This window comes from Apteryx mantelli, chromosome 30 (genome assembly GCF_036417845.1).
Source record: "Apteryx mantelli isolate bAptMan1 chromosome 30, bAptMan1.hap1, whole genome shotgun sequence".
Classification (NCBI taxonomy): domain Eukaryota; kingdom Metazoa; phylum Chordata; class Aves; order Apterygiformes; family Apterygidae; genus Apteryx; species Apteryx mantelli.
The window spans coordinates 1,276,813-1,299,413 of NC_090007.1; the positions used below are offsets into that span (position 1 = coordinate 1,276,813).

A 22,601-nucleotide genomic window follows, 5' to 3' on the forward strand; every position below is an offset into this window, starting at 1 on the left:
GCTGAGGCCGACCGCGCTGGGATCCGCCAGGAAGCATGGCCGGAGCAGGACTGCCAGTGGAGGCGCAGGGTCTCCTGCAGGCTTGGGCGGACGGGGGGACCCAGCCGTGTCCCCAGCTGGTGACGCAGCCGCCAGCCAGGACCGGGGCCAGCCGTGCCGTGCTGCCCGTGCGCCGTCCCCAGGGCCGCAGCTGGGGAGCATCAAAGCCTCGATTCACGGGCCGAGCCGGGAGCCGGCGAGCGCGATTCCCTGCTCCCCCAGGCACGGACGGCGGAGCGTGACTCCAGCCAGCGCTGTTTCCCGCGCCTGGATTTTCCCCTCGCTCCCCCCTCTGCAAAAAGAGACGCTGCAGAGCGGGCGATGGGCGCCGGGGGGGCCCGGGGCCGCGGCGCGCAGGGCTGGGCACGGCAGAGCAGCCCCCGCGTAAGGCAGAGCAGCCCCAGGGCCGCTGCAGGCGCCCAGCGGGGCCGCGGCGGCGCTGGGGGCTCGGCACGGCGGTGCTCCCGCGCCCCGGAGCCACCCGATCCCGCTCCCGCGCCGGTGCTGGGCGGCAGCACGGAGGGAAGGGGGGAGGCCGGGCTCAGCCCACCCCCGGGGGATGATGCCTTTCTCCGCGGAGCACGAGGAGGTGACAGCGGAGGCGCTGGTGACTTTCCCAGCCCCGGTGCCTGATCGGGAGCAGCAGGTTTCAGGATGGATCCATGCGCCGCCACGGTCGCAGGGATTCCGAGGCCCCGCGCGGTGCTGCTGTCCTTCCCGTCCCGCGCCAGCAGCGCTGCTCCGAGGGACGGCGGCAGCTGGAGGAAACGGCCTTTCCGGGCTCTGCTGTGATCCAGCGGGGGGGGGGGGTCGGAGGAGCCCCCATCGCGGAGGCTCGGGGCTTCCCATGGCCCCAGACCATGGCTTTGCCGGCTCGCGCCGGCGGCATTCCCCGTCAGAGGCAGCTCCCAGCAGAGAGGGGGTTTCCGGGCTGGACTGAGGCTCTGCCCTCCCCTTGGGAAGGGGGAGCTGGACAGGAAAGAGGAGCTGAGAGGTTTGAAGAAACCAGTGACTCAGCCTAAGAGTCATTAAGAGCAGAAGGGGAGCCGTGTCCTGCAGTCCGGCCTTTCCCCGCTGGCCGCAGGCCAACCTTCGGCACAGCCCTCCAGGCGATCCCTCAACTGCCTTCGGGAAGAAGCCGCTGATGGGGAAGAGAGGGTGAAACCAAGCGCCATTCTCCTGGGCTGCGGCTCTGCTTGAAGGAGACAAGTTGCCAAGCCAGGGCTTGCACAGGGAGTGCCATCCCGCACCACCAGCACTGACAGGCGGCCGGGCTACAGCTGGGGCCGAGTCTGCTCCATGCCCCATGCACCATGCATTATGCACCATGTGCCATGCACCATGCTCCATGCGCCATGCACCATGCATTATGCACCATGTGCCATGCACTGTGCACTGTGCTCCTTGTGCCATGTATGGTGCATGGTGCCAGGGGCTCAGCTAAACACTCGGCCTTGCCCTTTGCAGTGTCCCCTCTTTCTAGGGATCCACAGCTCCACTGGGTGACAGGGACAAGGGGCAGCGCCCCAAGGGGGCTGCAGGAGGCCCTGGCGGACACGACCGGGAGATTCACGGAGCCCCGGGAGGGCAAGGCCGGGGGCTGCAAGGCAGGAGGGAGCACCCACCGTGGTCCCGTCCCATCCCGCGGCCCGGCCGGGCTGCAGCGGGTCCGGGTCCGGGTCCGGGTCCGGGTCCGGGTCCGGGTCCGGGTCCGGGTCCGGGTCCGGTGCCTCGCGTCCCGGGCGCCACGTGCCACCGGGGAGGGCGCCCCCTTCCGCGGGGCGCGCCGCTCATTAATATCAATAAGATTATTTACATATCCCCGCCCCCTCTCGGCGCCTCGATTGGCTGTCGCCGCCGCCGCTCCACAGCCGCCCCCTCCCCCTCGCCGTCCCCCCGCGCCCCCGTCGCAACCGAACATGGCGGCTGCGCCTAGTCCCGCCCTCCCCTCCGGGCCTCCCCCCGCGTCTCCCGCGCCGCCCGCGCGGATTGGCCGGCCACCGCTGCCACTCAAGAGGAGGGCGGGGCGTGCCGGCCGCCAGCGCTGCCCGTGCCCGGCCGGGGCTCGGCAGCACGGTGCGTTGCGCGGCAGAGGCTGGTGTCTGAGGCGGCGGCGGCGGCGGCGGCGGCGGCCGGTCTTCTCCTCTCCGCTCCTCTTCTCTCCTCTCCTCCCCTCCCGTCCCCTCCGCCCCGCGGTGCCCCGGCCCCGCCGAGACCGGTGAGGAGCCGCCTGCCCCGCGCCGGGCCGCGGGGAGGGGGCGCGGCCCGCCGGCCAGCCCCGGGGAGCGGGCGGGGAAGCCCGGCGCAGGCCGCGGCCTGGCGGAGCCCCCGGCCAGGCCCTGCCCTGCCCTGCCCGGGGCCCCTGGCGGCCCGCTGCGGCCCGGGCGGGGGGGCTCTGGCGGGGCTGGGGGCGGGGGGGGCGCCGGAGGTGCTGGGGGGAGCCGGGGGGGGCTCGGAGGGGGCCAGGGGGGCCGCTGGGGCCGGGGTGAAGGCGTTGGGGGGCCCCGAGAGTGCTGGGGGCCAAGGGGGGGCCCTGAGGACGCAGAAAAAGGGGCTGGGGGGGGGTCTGGGAGTGCGGGAGCCCCTGGGCGGGTCGGGGGCCAAAGTGGGTTTTGGGGTGGGAGGTGAAGGGCTTGGCAGGGGCCCTGGGGATGTTGGGGTGTGAGGTGAAGGGCCTGGGGGGGCTCTGGGGGTGTTGGAGTGGGAGGCGAGGGGCTTGGGAGGGGCCCTGGGGGTGTTGGGGCAGGAGGTGAAGGGCCTGGGGGGGCCCTGGGGTTGTTGGGGCAGGAGGTGAAGGGCCTGGGGGGGCCCTGGGGTTGTTGGGGCAGGAGGTGAAGGGCCTGGGGGGGCCCTGGGGGTGTTGGGGCAGGAGGTGAAGGGCCTGGGAGGGCCCTGGGGGTGTTGGGGCAGGAGGTGAAGGGCCTGGGGGGGCCCTGGGGGTGTTGGGGTGGGAGGTGAAGGGCCTGGGGGGGCCCTGGGGGTGTTGGGGTGGGAGGTGAAGAGCTTGAGGGAGCCCTGGGGGTGTTGGGGAGGAAGGTGGAGGGTTTGTGAGGACACTGGGGGTGTTGGGGCAGGAGGTGAGGGGTTTGGGGGAGCCCTGGGGGTGTTGGGGCAGGAGGTGAGGGGCTTGGGGGTGCCCTGGGGGTGTTGGGGTAGAAGGCGAGGGGCTTGGAGGGGCCCTGGGGGTGTTGGGGTGGGAGGCGAGGGGCTTGGAGGGGCCCTGGGGGTGTTGGGGTGGGAGGCGAGGGGTTTGGGGGGGCCCTGGGGGTGTTGGGGTGGAGGGTGAGGGGTTTGGGGGGGCCCTTGGCATGTTGGGGTGGGAGGCGAGGGGTTTGGGGGGGCCCTGGGGGTGTTGGGGTGGGAGGCGAGGGGTTTGGGGGGGGCCCTGGGGGTTTTGGGGTGGGGGGTGAGGGGCTTGGGGGGCCCTGGGGGTGTTGGGAGCCCTGTGGGGTGGTAGGTTGGTGAAGAGGGATCGCCTGGGCAGATAGAAGGGGGTACTGGTGGTCCCAAGGGGGTGCTGGTGCTGGAGGTGAAGGGCTTAGGAGGGTGGTGGGGTCCTAGGGGTGAGGGAACCCCATGGCAGGTCGGGGGGGGGGCTGGGATGGGGCAAGGAGAGTCCTGGAGGTGCTGGAGCTGGTGGCGAAGGTCGGGGTGGAAGCTTAAAGAACGTCTGCTGTAACGGGGGTCTCGGAGCGCTGGTGGGTCGGGGGGGGGTATGGTTGCTGCGCTGGGAGGTGGAGTGAGGAGGACGCGGATGCAGAGGGGCTGCGTTGTATTGATGGGGTGAGCTGGGAGAAAAGGGACAGTTTCCCTGAGGCCCCTGTGGCGGGAGGGTGCTGGGCGGACGGAGGTGGGGGCCAGCAGGGCACTGTGGGCATGTGGCTGGGGCATTTCGGGGACCTTGGGCTGTTGCACAGATGGGGTGAGAGGGGGAAATTGTCCCTGATGAGAGAGAGGTCGCTTAGGAGTAATGGGTCTAGACCCTCTTTCAAGGTATAGAAGGAGGTTGGGAAGCTTGTCAGAAGGTACAATAATATCAGCAAGATTTACCTGTTTTTTCTGTGTATGAGTTAATGGTGGGTTGATACAAGAAGGTTGTAGAAAGGAGGGAAAAATAGCTGGTGGAGTTGATGACTGGTGAAAGATAGTAATGGGAGCCTGCCTGTTGTTCTGGGCAGTATTTTGGAGGCATTAGTGAATTGTAATGCACAGATTTATATAAAGGAGGAGTAGTGGCAGTGTCTGGATTTTCTGTTTTACTGAGGCGGAGAGAGGTAAAGAGATAAGTGGGTGCTTCAGACAAAGAGAGAAATGTGTCTCCTTCTCCTTATTTCTAAATAGGAGTGTATGGAATGAAAAGCTAGATAGTGGCAAGTATTTTTTAGGAGGCTAAGGAAGGGAAGTGTACGCACATGTAGGTAAGTAGGGACCAAAGGGGGTTATGCTGGCGCATTTAGGAGCTGAGGATCGTAACTGATTTCCTCTTCAACTAGTTTTCTTGGCAATGCTGGAATAGATAAATGGGGTAGGTTATTAGGATTTACCTCTGTAGTGGGCGATTACTATCAGATGTGACCTTAAATAAAAAACAAATGGATAGGGTAGAACTGTATTCTGCTATAAGATGTATTCTGCACTACTGTTCATAAATGAGGCAAAAAATTTATTGTGGCTTTTGAAGTGCTGAATTGTCTTTAATGCGTTTGGGTTTTTGGTAAAACTGACAACTTCAGGTTTGTTTATAGCTGTGGGCTTCTTGTAAAACTGACCTGGACAAATGCAACTGTGGTGATTATTACCAGTAGAAAAGCTGACTTGTGGTAGACCACACAAGTCAGTAACTTGATATCTAGTCTGAGTCTGTAAGTAAGCTCGAGGCCTTCTAGGTGATTGGTTGGTTTTCTTAACATACTGCTTTTCAGAGCCTACTTGGTTCTAAAATGTTGTAGTATTGAAATAGGGCCTTCATCCTATGAAGATTTTGCATGTCTTTAACTTTATGCTCTCTGGAGCATCCTGTTGCATTCAGGCAGACGAGCTGATCTTTGCTAGTTTGGGTCCTAAATCAGCGGCATGGTCATAAAGCACATAAATGTGAGCTATCTGACTATGTAGCATTAGCATTGTTTAACATATTCTGGTTATAGCTATAATGGGCAACAATACACCAAAAAAGCTGGATCAATACATTCAAATAGAGCTTATTGTTTGAAAGGTTTTCTTCTGCCATCTGTAGCTGTAAACCAAATGGAAATAGCTCTTTTGTGTGGTTGAAGTATTGTTGTGGATTTTAGTGATTTACATAGGAGGCACGTTTAAATGTACCCACCAGTTTTTCTTCTCTCTCTCTCTTATCCCTGGATATAGTATTTAACCAGTATTACTTAGAGTAATTTATGCTTTTTGACATCTAAAATTATCTTAGGAAGGCATTATTCCTCTTTAAAGGTAGAGGAATGGAAACATACTGGGAGGCTGACTTGTCTTGGTCAAATCAAGCAAGAAGAATAGTTTGGTGTCCAGGACAGGCGCTTGTGACTTGAGAGGCTTAGGTTTGTTCTCTACTCCTCAGACTTCCCCTGTGACTGGCCTAACTTCTGCCTTCCTGCCTTATTTCCTTATCTGCAAAATGGAGATAATTGTACTGCCCTACCTCGAGCACTGTGAGGTTGTCATGTCCTGAAATAATTTAGCTACTTAGCGTAACGAGGCAAGTGTTGGAAGTGAGGTGAGTGCCTGGCTCCCGGACCTATGGTCCTGCTACTAGGCCTTGGACTCTGCTCCAGAAGAACTGGACACTCTGGCCTTCAGAAAACGCCGATCTCTTTTATTGCTGGTAAACACAGACCTCTGCTTCCTAAGGGGAGAGTAGCATAATAGAACTTGTCGCTTTCAGTAATAGGAGGAATCATGGCTCTTCCTGCCAAAAGTCGTCCCATTAGCACAGCAGTTAGTCTGTTGAGCCTTGGTGCTGGCCAGCTGCCAGAGCCTAACTAGTTGCCATTAGAATAGCCTGTTTTGTATAAGTCTTGAAATAGCCGCTTGTCCATTCACCAGCAACTAGTGGGAAGTTTTCTCTGACGTGTTTGGGAGGAGGTGGTAGACATCAGAACTTAAGCTGTCATTTAAAAATACCTTCATACCCTTTCAGCTATGAAGATTAGCTCACATTTAAAAGATCACATAGGTCTGTCTTCTTGCGTTTGTAGACCCTAGTGCAGTACAGAACTTGCAAGAGTTTTGTTGCTGCTCTTCTGAACACTGTGGGTACAAGTAAAGCTGATGAGAGGGATGATAATCTTGCTGTTTTGTTGCTTGGGAAATAGGAAGGCTGTGGGGGAGGATGACCCAAAAATGATGGTTGCATAAAGAGCAGAGTAACAGTTTGTAATTGTTAGGGGATTCTAGCATGAGGAGGTGGAGCGAGAGGAAAAATGGGTTTCATAAAATGCTATTGCTCTACCAACATAATGCTGATATGAGACCTCTGATAGGGTTTGAAGTAAGGTACTGAGATCCCAAAGATAAAACGCATTGAAAAAGCTGCATCTCATTACAGTCTTACCTGCCGGCTGTAGCTACAGGGTGGCTTGCTCTGGTGGTTGATAGATCAAGTATTGGTTTCTCTATCTTTACAAGAAATCAAAGGAATTGAGATGTGAAGATCTCATAATTGAACTTTGAAGTGGAAAGCTCTCTCTGATTGCTCAAATATCATTCAAATTGTTTAATCTGTTTAGCCATGGACCAGGAATCTTCACATTTCAATGGGATCTTGTGCATATAGTGGGAATATAGCGAAAGTAAGAATTTCTAAGCTACAGTGTCTGGTTTGTTTTTTGGGCAGTTTGTGTGCTGGTTAGTTCTTTGACCTGTTGCCAAAGTGATGTGATATAGTATCACACTCCTTTATGGGTTTCCTTGCTTGATGTGCAAAATGTCAGAAGAAATCAAAATGGGAAGGGAACAAAACTAAAGAAAAATATTTCTTTCTGCTGTGTGGTCTGACTGTGATAGTAATAAGAGAAAACCAGGAAAGCTGAAGGGAGTTGTGCGTGGTTTTTTTATTATTAATTTGTCATCTATTTACCTGCTCAGTTTGCATTTAAAAATAAATTGTTGAAACTTTTGCAGCATGCAGAATTCAAAGAGCCAGACTTTGCTTCTGGATACCTGCAGGAAGCATCTGGCTTCAGTGGGTCTTGTACACGTATAACGGAGGTGCAGTTTGTTTCAGATTATTCTGTTTATCCCTGAGTATCAGCTCTAGCCATATATATTTTACTACTGTCACGTGTAAGAGTTCGCTATTATCATCTGCTCTTTTCTGCTTCATTCTGCTAAAGGCCCTTCATTGAAATACCAGAACAAATGGACTATTGTGCAACACAACCCCTGTTTTGCTTTAAACACTGCTTGGGAAAGTGAAAGTTACTTGCAAGAGTCTTAAGCTTCATGTGAATTTCCTATCTCCAGTGAACCTACCAACTTGATAATCGCTTTTAAATGTTATCTATATTGCATAATTGCGCTGACTGCTTTTTGTCTTTTCTGCTGCTCCTTTTCCTGCTGCTGCTCCTCCAAAACACCTGAAAACCCACAAGCTAATTTAAAAAACAATTAAATGTGGTCATGACAACAGATTTGTTTGAAAAGACTGAATATGATAATACAAGTTAATTCTCGATGCGCGTGCTATTCAATGCAAGTGACTGTTGTGGGACTGGAGCAGTTCCTAAGGTGAAGTATGATTAATCTTGGACTTTGTTTTAAGGGGCGTAGAAGCAGGATTTTTCTTGGGAACGAGCTATGAATTCAGCTGATTTTTCAAACTCGAACACGCTTGATATCTCCAGTAGTTTTGGTTTAGGTTTTCTTAAGTGATTGAGTGGGGATTAGCTGTGACCTTAAGAATAAAAAAATAAATAAATAAAGGAAATTCAGACACACTGTTAATGTTGAGACACAAAACAGGAAATTTAGTTAAGGATTATGCTTTTTCATAATTCGTTACATCTCTTTTTCCCCATCGATTCTAACAGACAAAAAAATGTTTTAAACTACACTAACCTGTATTGCTTCTATATGACTGAAAACATTTCTGAATTTGTAGTTAGAGTTGCTTGTTTGTTTGTTTTTAACGGAATTTTAAGAAGCTGTAAAAGCTGAGGAATCTCAGGTAACTCCTGGTTTATTTTCTTTCTATAGAAAGAGGAAAAAAGCTGGCAAATAGACTATATAAGCGTTGTTTTTCAGATATCTCTCTCACTCCTAATGTGAACGTACCAGTGGCAAAACCAGGGGTTTTTTGGTTGTCAGCTTTCCTCGCTTTCTGGCTGAAAGCCAGCGTTGTGACTGTGGGCCCTGAGATGGTGGAAGGATGTTGCTCCTGCTGCTGCCTCGCCTGGTCCCGCGCAGGTGGCACCAAGGGGGGCAGCCCTCCGCTCCGTGCCATGAGGCTTGGGGGAACAACCAGCCTCCGAGACTGACATTCTGCTAACGTTCTCCAAAGGCTTTTTTCAACTTAGCCCCTTCAGAAAAAAATGAATCTATTTTTAAATATATAGAATAGTTTGGTATTTTTTTGAGCCCTGAAGGCTTTTTGTCCATTTCTGCCTCTTCTGCTCTTGCAGTTTAGACCTTGTGCATTTTTGCTCTTTCTGTGTTTTAACCCTTTCCCAGCTTGTGCTCAGTTTTTGCTGCTGTAGTTCTGGAACTATGAAAGTGCTTCTTTGCAGATGTACTACAGAAACTGCTTTTAGTTGGTTTTATTCCTGCTGTAGTCATGGTTATTCTCATTTCCTCCAGTTTAAGGGTAACTTCTTTTTTGCTGGCAGAGGATCAGTGTTTATGCTCAATAAATCATGACGTATCACAGCTTCTCCTTTCAGTTACTTGCTGTGAATTATGGTACCATTCCCAAACACAAATGTTGTGAATTTAATGTTACTATGTAACTTTTCCATGAGAATAAAAATTCAGGCTTGTCTGAGAGACTTTTTTTTTTTTTTTTTTAAGAAAGATCCTTATTTAAGGCCAAGTAATATGATCATTCTGCTTCTAATTTTGGAATTATGTACATAAAGACAGTCTTAGAAGTGGATCCTCTTCTGGCTCTTGTAGAATAGCGTGTGGTGATGCTGGGCTGTCTGAGCAGGTAGCTCCAGGGAATGAGTTTCCAATGATCAAAAGGAATTGGCATCGCTTTTCAAGGAGCATCACGACTTCCTTCAGCCTCATTATACCAGGAGGTTCATTGTGTATCTTGAACAAAATGTTGGCATGCCCAACATTTCCCGTAACCTGTGAGCGTTGTGAGCTGCCGTGGTGGCACTGTGCAGAGTGCTTGTGTTACGCTGGTGTCAGGCAGGTTTAGTTGCCAGCTAATCCAGATTAAACATTGTCCTCATTCCAGTTGTTGAATCGCGTATGGAGTTATGCTGTTAATCTTGACCTATAGGCTTCCTATTGTTGCCAGATATTGACTTCTGAATCTTGAGACAAAAGTGGTGTTAATCATCAGATAAGATATAACATGAGTTTTTTGTAAAGTACTTACTAAAACTAGTAAATAAAAGTGTAACAAAGCTTCCTGGTACAGGGCGTGTTTTCTGCTGAAGGACTAGAACTGTGGTTTAGGTAAGTATTCAGTAAGTATTATTCTTCACATGAAATTTTTGAAGGTTTTGGTTTTGAAAAGCAAGCAAGGATTAGAAGAATATGTTAAAATAAAGTAATATTATTGAGCAGTTGAGAGCAGGCTAATCTCTTGTAAGACTTGGAATGGAATGAAGTTTGGAGAGGAAATTCTGTAAGCCTGGAAATTTAAGTGTTGATAGTCTTTAAACCGTGTTTTTTCCATGTTGCTCAGGGAATCCCTAACTCTAATTTTGTAGATTTCTTAGGGTGGGCTCATAATTCTGGGGAAAAGATAGGGTGATTTCTCTCCCTGGAAATAGCCATAAAGGAACACAGGAAATCTGTCAACCAAGGACAGTTCACCTTGTGTTCTAGTCACTGTCTTAGGTAAGGTAAAGATAATTGCAGGTAGGATGGAATTAGATGCTGATCAGAAAAGTGATTTAAGGTAGGGAAAAGGGATTGTTTATAGACTGATGTTACTGTAAGAAAGAATCCCTCAAAGAGGAATGCAGCAGTACTCGGAAAGAAACTAGCAATCTGATCGTGTCTTTTTCTTCACTTCCAATTTATAACTGTGCTGCTTTGCCTACAAATGTTTTCCAGAACTATTTGTTTTTCAAAATATGAGTGCATATCCATCAGCATCCAACAGATCTCTGAACTCTGTTAGTTTGGATCAGCTATGTTTAAGAGATAGGACTGTGCAGAGGAGCATACTAGTCTTCTGGGAAACAAATTGATGATCAAAGCATTTTTCAGGAACATTCAGTATTGTAATCGATATCTTTATCTCCAAGTTTCTCCTGCAGCTCATTTCACCAAGTTGAGTTTGGCTTCTAGAGCTCCTATGTCCATCTCAAAAATCTGTCTTTCAGGTTGTACTGTGTGTACTCTGCTTATTTGAATGCGTTCATACCTTTCTCAGCGCTGTAATGTTGATTGTGGTTGGAAGAAAGCTAAGAAATTGTGTCCACAGAAAAAGCTGCAAGAGAAAAGGGTGGATTTCTTTTATTCCATTTTGGTGAGTCTGCAGTCTATTCTGCGTGTGTTAAAGCGTAAATCCTGCCCTGCATTCTGAAGGGGCTTGCTGTAGATATCTTTCTGGGAAAAGGAAAAAAAAAAATCTATATTTTCTGCTGATTTACACTGCAGAGGTGCTATGCCAAATTCATTTGTCAGTAGTCAAATATATGGCATTATGGTCCTTTGCAGAAACTAGTTGAGGTTAGAGAATTTTCTTTAAAGATTGATCTATTATTGCATGTGCTAAATAGCCAATACACTTTGTAAAGACATCAGTAGAATGGAAATATAGGCAGGATTTTAAACATAGGACACTGCTGAAAGAAGGATTTTACATTTGTTGGTATAGATATAACAGGGGCTGTTGTAAATGACAGCAGTAGCTCTATGCTTGCAGCATACAAATGCAGATGGAACTGGTTGGTTGCCAGCTATTAGTCATGGGGCACACCTACTTTGGAAGAGTAAGCCTGTGGGTTTAGAGAAGTAATTATTTTCTAACAGCCCTGTGGGGCACAAGCAATTCAGTTTATGGAGGACAAGGAAGGGCTTGCTCCAGAATATTAGTTAAAAAATTGTGTGCATATGAGCTGCAGCTGGTGACTACTTGACTAGAATTTAATTTGCCTGGGCATTGTTCATTACGGGCACAGGGGAAGATACAAGCTTCTGAAAGCTGAAACAATTGCTGACCCGATCCAGCTTTTGTGGCTAATTGCGATGGAAGTCGGATCGTGCGAGCTGTAGTGTGCAATCTTTTAGCTAGCACTGCTTGTGCAGCCAAGGCGCTGAACGGACTGCTCTGGTTTCAGACCTTGTGGCAGCCGGTCCGGGTTGGCCCTTTGCCTTCCAGGGCTTCCTTTTTGTGGCAGTTAAAGGCACTCGGTATTACGGACCTTGAGGTGAACAAACTGAGAAGAATTCGCCTAAATTGTGGTGCTGCTATCGGTCAATATTAGGCTTAAAAAAGCAGTGCTTCTGACTGATCAAAAAATTCTCTCTCTGATTACTAATGAAATGGTTAATGTTCTTTGCCTTATTATCCCACCCTCAGCTTTTCTTTCTAGGGATCTAGGATGACACCTTCTAGAGGCTCCTAAGGAGCAATTGACTCTTACGTTTCTTAAGCATTCTAAAAAAAAAAATTGCTCTTTATCAGCATTGGTGCATATTTGTGAAAATATTGTTAAATGCAGAGCATATAATTTTATGAGTACTTAAGATCTTTCCTCAATCTTAATGTTATATCTTTTTTGTTTTTTTGTTTGTTTTTTTTTGGTTAAACATTGAGTTTATGGGTATTTCTGGGGACAAGTCAAGTGCAGTATAGAGTGGCTCTAGCTGTGAATTTTGAAGGACCTGATTATCAGTCTTTTGCCAGTGACATGAGCTCTTCTCATCTCATTTTGAAGTAGGTGGTGCTCTCAATAAAAGGCAAGGTTCTTGTCAGGAGAGAGGGAATAGATGTTTTCCTTCTTGCTGGTGGAGAGTATCTTTGTGATAGTCCAGGTAAGAATATTTGGTCCATTCTAGCGGGGAAGCGAGTGGGCTACAGGGCAGTAACTCTAATTTTGTTGTAATAGTCTCAGCGGTTCCTTGGGCTACTTCTGAGAAAAGTATATTGATATAAGCGGACCCTAGCTTTGCTAGAGAGGGTTCTGCACCTCTGTTGCAAAACTTCTTAGAAATCCACAATTTTTTTTTAAAGTGTGAAAAATGCTCTTCTAGTGCTATCTGGAAATATTTCTCACCTTTGGTATAATGCTATTTGGCAGTGCTGGAGAGGCACAACGCTTAAAATAGCAGCAGCTGCCATAGGCCAGGGTAGAGCATAGCTGAGTGAGTTGTGTTGTCAGTCATGGGAACATAAATCCAATTCCACCTGCAGATGAGCATTCCTGAAATAGAAAAGGGTTGTCAACTAACAGAGGAGATGTATTGTGTGCATCTCTTTTGTGCACTCTCTTACTGTGCTCCTTTCTTACTGCATTTAAAAAAAATTAAAAGTTGCTGTGGTTTAGCTGTAGCTTGAGAGAGTAACCACTTCCTACTCTCTTCAGTAAATAACAGCTGGGAGAGACTGTTTGGATAATACTGTATATGCTGTTGTTTTGTAGGTGAAATACGATCTGTCTGCAGGCAAAACTCGTGCTTTCATTTACCATTGTGATAAGCGTGCTGTTACCAAATTTTCAGAGGGAAATTGTGTTAGCATTAGAAAGATTAGAACGTCTCCATGATGATCAGGAAGAGAACGTGGGGAAAATTGGTTGAGGGACAGGAAATCTTGTTTCAAGCTTAAAACTAGCAGTGGTGTAGGAAATTCGTTAACACTCGCAACAATCTGAGATGAGGGTGGGGCTTCAGGCTGTGCAGAAGGGCTGCAACTGGTGAAGGTATTAAAGTTCAGTGCCTTTCTGGGTTTTTAACCGTGCAAATCCTGGTGAATGTGCCCAAGGCGTTTCAGGTTCGAAGTTCTTCCTTGCACAGAAATTTGTTTCTGTAGTTACTGAGTCCAAGAAGCCAAAGAATCTCTAGTGCAATTGGTTTTTTTGTAAGAACTTCCTGAATTTGCTAGATTTGTGCATTTCAGCACTTTTCCTCGACTTAGTAATGTCATCCTTGAAACTGCTGTCCACTGCATAAATAAAGCCTTACTGCTTCATATTTTTCATGTGTGTACTGCTGTGATATGTTGTAATTCCAGGTTCAAACTCTTGCGAGGACTGATTGTATCCAGCTAACCTAAGTACTGGTGCCCAGTAGATGGGGATTTTGGACTGCCAGCCGGAGTGATATAATTAGGTTCTATTGATAAGTTGTCCAAATGTTACTGGCATCTTTGAAAGTGCGTGCAAGATAAAAACAAATTCAGCATTTTTTCTTTCTGCAAAATGTCTGTCCCGTATAATGCCTCTGTTTGTCTCTCTCTCATTGAATGCTTGCTTGGTAGGAATGATACGGTCATTTTTCTCGGGTTTGAGAGAATGGGAATTTACATTGGATAATACTTCAGCTTGTTTATATGCAACATGCTAACAAAATATTTCCTTTTCCAAGTATTGGTAGCACTAGGCATTCATAAATTGTAGAATTCTATTCTTAAAACTGTGTTTTCTACTTTCATACACTAGGCACTCAGTCTTTGGGCCTGTATAGTTATATGAACAAAATTAAACACTGCTACTGAAAATGGCTTTTTAATTTGATAACCTCGCATGGTCTAAGAAAATTAAAGGATGATGAAAGTAGACTGCTGTTGCTCTTGACTCTTACACCTTTCTTCCAACATAAGGATTTGTACTGTGACGTCCTGATTTAGAGGTTTGTTGTGGATCTAGTTGTCGGAGTAGAAAGTTCAGGAGCAGGAGAATATACTACGTGATGTAGTACTTGTCCCTAATTCCTGCATATCTTTCTGTTAGACAATAGGAAATAAGTATCATAAAGAATGCAGGGAAGAGAATATTTGTTGGCAGACTTGTCTCCAAGTACTCTTTCAAGGTTTTGTGAGCTGTTTAACAGATAAATTTGCTAGAAAAGAATGGACCGTAAGTGAGAGCTCATAAATTTGTGACCTGTCTTTTGCCCTTGCACTAACAGCTGACAAGTATCCCATCACGAATGTGAATTTGCTTGTTTCTTTGCACAACTAGATTTACAGAAGATTCAGCTCTAATCCATTTTTATAAATATTAGTTTGCTTTCTCTGATATCTGACATCGAGACAGATCTCATTAAGAGTAGGCTTCCTCTAGCATCTGAAAGCTTTTTCAGTTTTCTGCCATTAGTGACTCCTTTTCCAGTCTTTCATGAGGTCTGTGAGTATAATTCCAGCTTTATTAGCCAGTATCTGTGATTACTACGGTGCTATTCCACAGAGATGCTAAGAGCAGAGTGGAAATCAAATCGCCAAAGTCAGCTCGATTCTTGGGATGCTGAGGACTCTGTGTCCCATCTCTTCTGCGTGACATGAACCATTCGTAGTGTTTCAGCAGTGCAAAGAGCTTCGCTCTGAGCTCTTGCCTTCTTAAAAGCCCAAATCAGTCAGTCGTGGGGGACCCGTGTTCAGACAGTCTCCGCTAGTTCCAGTGGTCAGGGAACAACTTGTTCTGCAACGTGCTCAGCAGGCTCATAGGGACCATAGCTCTGTGTGCTTCTGGCTTTACATCACATCTGCGGATGGAGCAGATGATGTTCCTGGTGCGATACAAGGCTGAGACAGAATCCTATTGATATTCTGTCTCCGGGACAACAGATTTCAAGAGCTTCCCAAGTCTCTGATCATGGATTTTTAGGAGCACCAACATGATTATAATGAGACAGTTGAGATTTCTCAACACCAGATTAGTTGGGAAGCAACTATTGCTTCTTGAGAAGCTTTTGAGAGCTTTTGATAAAACATACTATAGAAGGGCAAAGTATTATTCTAAATACTTTCTAAATATGTATTTAAAAAAATGTGTATTTTAAAAAAAAAGCCTATTTCTGTGAAGCTCAAGCACAGCATAGATTTATATGTTATCTGAGTAGTTTTGCTATAAATAAAGGCTTGGAGATTAAGTACTGGTAAACGGCCCTGTTAAGACCAATGAAAAACATATATTTTGTTGTGGTGCCATCTAGTAATCCTAAATAGTTTTTTATAATATTTCAGAGTGTGAAACTACTGGAATGCTTAAAACGTGTTAAAAAGCATTGCCATTTTGTTGTCTGCTGTTGCAGTTCAGCTGAGAAGAGATAATGCTGCGCTATGCCGTGTTGCATAGGCTTTTGTCATCGCGCTCATGAAAAGACAGCAAGTTCTGTATGGTCCGTGGAAGACGTTTGGTTCTGTGGAGGCATCTTCTGGCAGACAACGCCACATTTATAGCTGAATAGAGGGCCATGGTTTACTGTGTAATGACAGAACAATGTTTTAGCTTCAGGAAGTGAACTCAGATATGGTGGCTGACGTGCTGCTGTCTTTTTATTAGAGTTTTTTTGACTTTTTTACATTAATTTGTTTAGTGCCTGTCTTTGAACACTATGCCTCTTTTAACTGGTGTGTGTGTGTGAAATGCTAAAGGTATTCAAGAGGAAAAGTTTAGTGAGGATGATGCAGATGGCACTTCTAACGTGGACTCTCTCCATGCTCATTCATGGAGTCTTCCACATTCTTTTGGCAGTGAAGAAACAGAATAATTGATATCAACTTAAAATTGGGCTGGTCGAGTTCTGTTTTATTTCATGTCTCAATTCTGCAGCCTCCAGCTGCAGTAACCTCCCCTGTGCTCGCTTAACGGTTGCAGCTTCGGGGACTTTAGCAGTAGAGGGGCTTGAAGCAGGCACCTCCTCCTAGACTGAGGTGTTTGGAAGGACATGGGAACTTCATGTCTTTTCGGCAGCTGAGGGGTTTGGCTCTCAGCTGTTGTCTCTGGATGAAAATCCAGAGACTAGGGTTGACATGAAAGGGAACAAACGCCTTTCTGTTACAGTACACTGGCTGATGAATATTGATACCTCATGGGCTAAGCCAGAGTTAGTCTAGCAGATATCTTAATGCAGTGTATTTCCTGGAGGGGTAAGAGGACTTGACCTTTTGCTTGTCCCCTTAGCATTGCCAGGTGATCTGACAGCCTGGTGAGAGCTGTATCAATCCCAGCAAAGTATCTGATGCTCAGAAGTTTTCCAGGTAAAAGGCTGGTGAGTGTGCACAGCTGGGACACAGCACACGCCCCGCGACGGCCTAGCGTGTGTTAGAGCCCTTACACATCCTCAGCCAGGTGTGCAGTACGAGACATCTGGCACGTCCTCCGTATGGCAGGCTTGCTGCACTTGCAGTGGATGGTTAATGCACCTGTATTTCTATCTGGTGCTTCTTTCAGACCAGACTTTTATGAGACTCCTGAGTGTGCTGCTTTTTCACAGAATGAGGTCATACACGTGCACTCTGGGGTTGGGGGTTAATTTGCCCCTGCAAGCTTACAAGGTAAGTAATTGGGTTGGTGCATTTTTAGAAGTTTGTACCTTTCAGACTACATAAATCAGCTGTCATTGTGGCATGTGAGCTCCCAAGGCAGTCGGTTGCTGCTTCTCATCTTTAAGGGCAGTGGCGGCTTAAAATGCACTAATTTGTGTGAGCATGCCTGATCTTGCCGCCTTCAGCGTGCTAGAGTGAATGTTCTTGCCGTTTGAATTGGAGAGGTATGAAGAACAAATAGATGACTATTTCTAATTCTAATTTATAGTGCTCCCTGAGAAGCTGTCCCCTCTGCAGGGGAAACATGGTAGAGCCATAACAGGAACAAGCAAACCTCCTGCGCTTCCTGGTGACTGTAATGACTCTGCTGACTTGAAATGCATCATTGCTTTAGTATATCACTAGTTGACTTTTATCTAGGGTGTTTTTTACTGTTAATGATTAGACATTAAACAGTTCCCTCTAGAAACAAGCTATGCAGCTACTTGCCCTCACAGAGCTTGCAGCATCTGTTTTAGTACTGTTGCCATGAAAACAGGCCAGAGCACCAGAAGCAATAGTGGTATTGCCCTGTGGCCTACTGCAGCACCAGCCTTTGTTACCAGTGGCCTGTTTTTATCACAACTTAAAAGAAACCTAAGCTTGCAGAAGCTTGCAGCTTGTTCCTACCTAAAATAATGTTAGTATTCTGTATTCCCTTTGTGCTTTCCTTCATTAAATGTTCCAGCATGAATCACATCTTCTTCTCCTAATAGCTAGAGAGGGTTTCATCTACTGCTGTAGCCTTGGAGGAGTCTTGGTAGCCTTCTGTTTCCAGGGGCTGGCCAGCCGTGTTGGAAGTGCTGAGGTAACTGTCTGCCACCATGAATTAAATACTTCAGTAATAACTTCTAAAGCTTTAGACACAATGCAATGTAAACATAAGGGTAAAATCCTAGTCACATTTAGGTCAATGACAAATCTTGCCTGCCTTCAGTGGTGTCAGGATTTTATCAGAGGGATTTTCAAATGCGTAAGTTAAACATTGTGAAGGTTCCTGAGCAAAGGTTTATTAGTCACAGATCTATAACTGGGTCCTGGGCACCTCCTCTTCCCCCCCAGTAAAGTTCTGATTTTTCTGCTCTTTAAAATGTGAGAACTAACTTGTGTATCCAGTTGTTGAACAACAACAACAAAAAATCACTGTTGGGGTCTAAACCTCGGTGGGCTGTGTGTCTCGATGGGCATGTATTATAGCTGGCTGTAGCTGTGATGAGGACGTGGGCAGAAGGGTTGGGATCATTGCGCAGCCACGTTCGTGTCCTGCTCTTCGCCATGCGTGCCCTGCGGCATGGTGCCTGTGGGGCCAGAGCTCCTTAGGTCCTTCCTGGTAGATCTGTACCTAAGATTTCCTCGGTTGTCTTGTGGCTCATTTATGAGATGTATCCAAACTTCTCATTTTCTTTTGCAGATTTTTATTATCTGTCATTTGACAAAGGAATATAATGCAGCAATTTTCCTAACCTAAATAGTGATTCTGAATGACTGTATTTCTAACTCCCCTTTAACTTGTACTTAATTTAAGTGTGTGGGTTTTTTAATTTGATCATTATGGGGAGGAACAAAAAATGAAATACTGCAGATATGCCTTCCTCTTCCTTTTCTTTAGTTAAATTTGTCTTTGTCATTCTTTCTTTGACTTCCATGAGTTGTTCAGGCTATTTTTCTCTAGCTTCTTTTGTTGTAGCTTCTATATTGCAGTCTTACATCTTTAGAAAAATATAATGCATGTATGTGACTGCTTTCTTGCCTTCACAGCATCATTGTTGTCAGCATATGACAAATAACGTGATTGATGGCTGACTAAGCATTCTGAATATTTCTTCATTCTTTGTATGCCCAATGATATATTTTCTTTTGCACAGGGAGGCATTAGTGAATGGCATTTTTTGTGGTGATGGAGCCATCTTCAGACACAAATATGAATTGCATTGAATGCAGACAGGTGCTCTACCTCCATGGCAATAGTCAGTCTTAAAGCTGGCCAACCATCATAGCTGCTAATCACTGACTTGTGTGTGACATGTCCCTCAAACTTACTAGCCAACTTCAAATATTGCTGTAATAGCCAAGTCTAACCTTGTTTCAAATAAGGAGAAAATAGTGCCTGTGTTACTGTCTGGTCTGTCAATGTGAAAAGGGTCTTTGTAGACATATGACTAGTATGTCTGCCTTCATTAAAAGAAAAATGCTAGGTATATGTGAGGTGCTTCAGCTGGTCGGTTCAAAGCTTGATTTTCAAACAGTAGAAAGCATTCCCTGCTGAAAACTCTCTCCATTTCTTTTCTTTTAGGAGAACTGTCCATTTCTTTCCAAGCCAGAGAAAGCATCTGCCTTTGCGCTCAAGAAGATAGTTTGAACATTCTCTAAACAGGTATGTTTTGTGCAACAGTACACCACAAAGTCATCCAAAATATCTGTCCTGCTTCACCGTTAATTTTTAAAATCTTTGATCCTCGACTCCCTAAAGCAGTAAGTGAGGTGAGTAGCTTGAATGCGCGAGCAGCTTGCTCACAATCCACTTGGAGGCAGTTTGACCAAAGCTTTGCTGCTGCTTGTGCAACAACTTGCAAACAGTTGGCGAGGGGCAGCTGCAGTCTCAGTTTTGTGTTCTGCTCTTTGAAAGATCACGACTCGAAAGGAAAGATAGGGCGTACGGGAAGGGGCAAAGTGTCGGTCACGTAGCGTCCTCGGGAAGGGCTGTCTCCTCTCATTCTGCTGCCTTGTGCATCGGAATCTGCAGCTTTATTTTCTTGCCCTTGTGCAGAGTTGCAGTGACTGCAGTGACTGCCTCTGTACACTCTTGTGCTTTCAGGCGCTATGTAGCCTCAAAGGTACCTTTTTCAAAACTGTATGCAGGGCGGTATTTGAACTATCTTTTCTATCTAGAGGCACTCTAAATCTCTGTGTGCTGTGCTCAGGCTACACCTTAATTACTCACGGGGAGATTGCTTAGGTATTTGTCTTTTAAGGCTGTGTTTCTCAGAGAGCTCATCAATAAATTATGACTAAACTTCAGGCATCTTAGAATAGCTGTAAAAATCAGAACTTTCAGATAATAGTATGGATAGGCTATTTTCCCCAGCAGTAAACTAGGTTCTCTGGCTATTGCAAAGGTAACTGCTTTGAACAATAGCCTGTGTGTTTTAGCTCAGACTTTCAGATGGAGACCACTCCTGTTTCTTTGCTGGAGAGCTGAAATATAAAAGTCCATGACTGTGAAGATATTTAGATGCTCAAATTCCCTTTTATTTCAGTAGGATGTTAGGTGTCTAAAATTACCCAAGGTCACACAGAAAACTAATTTTCCCATGTAGCTGTCACCTGTAATTTGGATTTTTTTTTTCTGAATTCCATTCCTTATGATGATTGTTAACATCTCAGGGTGTCACCGCTCTTTTTAGAAGTTATCGTATACTCCATGATAGGCACAGTTGTGCCATGCATTATCTGCCTTACAATTCCAGGTGAAAAGATTGAAGTTTTGATAGGATTGTATAAAAGTACCTGCAAGGTTATTAGTTAAAACTGACCTACCTTGAAAGCAGCTCTTCTGTTAGATGTGCGCACTTCTTTCTTCAGAGCAGTATATCAAGCAGGGAACTTCAGCAGCATTGCTCGTTGTCTCTGACTTGCCTCTTGGACAGAAATTATTTTTTAAGAGATGCCATTAGCGTGTTGGTCTCCAGTGTCCTTTCATAAGACTGGTTTTGGATTCTGACTTAAACCTCCAAGAGAGGGCAGTGTATCCCCAAGAGCTGGACTGCACAGCATGGGGAAACCTCTGCAGCTGCCAGGCGTGAGCTGCTTCTGCTTGTGATCTGAGAAGCAGCATTATCCTCCAGAAAGTTGAATGAGCATAACTCCTTGAAACGATTTGGAGTGAGTAATTGACTGGCATACTCATTAACAAATGTATTAGGAGCTGTATATCGTCATGTGACCATTTGTCCTTTCCCCAAACGGCGGCAGGAATACAGTAACGCTTCCTGTTGCCTCACTTTCATAAGAACGTCCTCTGTCTGTGTTTCACTTGCGTCATTTTGGCCTACTTTTTGCACTTGGCCTCCCCTCCAAGAGAGGAATGGTGTTCATGGGATCAGTGTAGAGCCTTGCCATGAGTCAGAGTGAACTGGAGAGTTAATTAAAAGCATAAGGAAATTGGGGAGAAAAACAAAAAACAACAACAAAGGAAAACTAATGGAGGTTTCTGTATTGTGATATATTGCCTTAGGACTTCAAACAGGAAATGCTTATGCCAATCTCTACCTCAAAAGCGGATCTGGTTGTTCACTAACAAGGCAAAAACTCTTTTGGTGTGGAAGCATGCATCTCCCCCCCCAAGTCTGCTGTGTGCTTTTTTCCGTGTTCCTGAGGTCAGATTTATGAACAAATTGTCACTGCTAGATTTGGGTTCTGTTTTCAGGACCTATTTGCGAACACTTTTGTTGTGTTCAGCTCTGCATGGTGAATAAAACCAGCGGTTCATTGCTGCTGTACAGGACTCGCGCAAGAGCTATCTATTCTTACTTAGGAAACCACTTTTAATCCTGTTAGTTCTTTCTCTGTTGCTGAAGTTACATGAAGGCACCTTTATTGGTGACTTACGTTTGCAGAAATGATGCTGCCCTGGCCTAGTAATCACTGATCTATCGAGAGCACCCCGTTTTCCCAGGATTCATTAAAGCATTTATTTCGTTTTCTTACTAATTGACTAGATAAATTTGCTTGATAGCCTCTAGAAGATAGGGCACTTGTATAATATAAAAGCACATTGAAATAACCTCAGAAGTTGCTTTGAGATAAAAACGTATCCCAGGAGAAGCATCCACATTTAAAATGAAACGATTAACCTTGCTTCTAAATCCTTCCTCAAGAAGATATTTTTCTTCATTCTTTTTCACTTTGTGTAATGGCAGAATGAGGTGAACTTTATCCATCTTGTAAAAAAAAAAAAAAAAAAGGGGGGGGGAAGATCCCTTCTTTAGGGAGTGTTTTGTTGCTGGCTTAGAAGCAATACCCATTTGTCACTGTTTTTTGTGTGTGGTGGTGTGGGAAGGGTTGGGGTGTTTTGTTGTTGTTTTAAGTGATTTGAAGACAACAGCCTGTCCATGTTTAATATTTGCTTTTCTGGAACAGTTCCTGCATTGTTGATGCAACCTATGAAAATAGCTATACTTTACACTGTTCGGCTGCCTGTCTTCATATGTAAAAGCAAATACCAGCACGTTTTTATAACTGAGCTGATGGCACTTTAAGAATTATAAGCTTCAGCATCCCATCTGTGTTTCATTTTGGTATTTACAGTGTAATGAATTCTCCCTTGCTGCTTCAGCTGGGTATTCTTTCACCTCCTCTTCCTGTTTCAAGCAGTTGTTAAGTTGGTGTACAGTTTAAAATTCCTCCAATTTTTAGGAGGTTGTTAGTGACATGAAAGAACTTCTTGTATTGCTTGTTTGCCTGGTAGAGGTATGGAGCTAATCTAATTATGTTAAACCTAAGCATCTCTGTAGTAAGGAAGTGTATTGTCTCTGTTTTGATTTGTTTGTAACAGCTGGAGGCGTTTGCTAAAACTGGTAGATTTTATTAGGAATAAACTTTATAAATAAACATTGTTCGCTGCAGCCATACAGCTTTTTTGTTGTTATCCTTAATCAGTCCTCTGAAAGGAGGAAAAGGTGGGGTTTTTTGGGGGGGGGATGAAAGTAAGTTGGAAAGTCCAGAAACATATCTAGTGTATCTCCTAGCAAAAAAGACTGTTGCTATAGCACATTCTTGTTCCATTAGTGTTTGTACGTTTTTAAATTTGATTTTCCAAACAGCTTGAGGAAATTGGCACCCTGTAAGTAAAGTCTTTAAAAATAGCACTCTTCTGAAATAAGTCCTGTTATTTCCA

The 22,601-nt window shown here is 46.1% G+C and overlaps 1 non-coding gene across 4 annotated transcripts in view; it reads left to right on the plus strand.

Annotated features, from left to right (window-relative positions):
* Positions 1 to 2,151: 2,151 nt before the first annotated feature.
* LOC106486734 (uncharacterized) overlaps positions 2,152 to 22,601 on the plus strand; it is a 74,976-nt gene continuing 54,526 nt past the window's right edge. For all 4 annotated transcript variants that reach the window (XR_010886611.1, XR_010886610.1, XR_010886609.1 and 1 more), the window contains exons 1-2: positions 2,152 to 2,257; positions 18,999 to 19,079. This is a non-coding gene — a transcript (uncharacterized protein). The remainder of the gene's footprint in view (positions 2,258 to 18,998; positions 19,080 to 22,601) is intronic.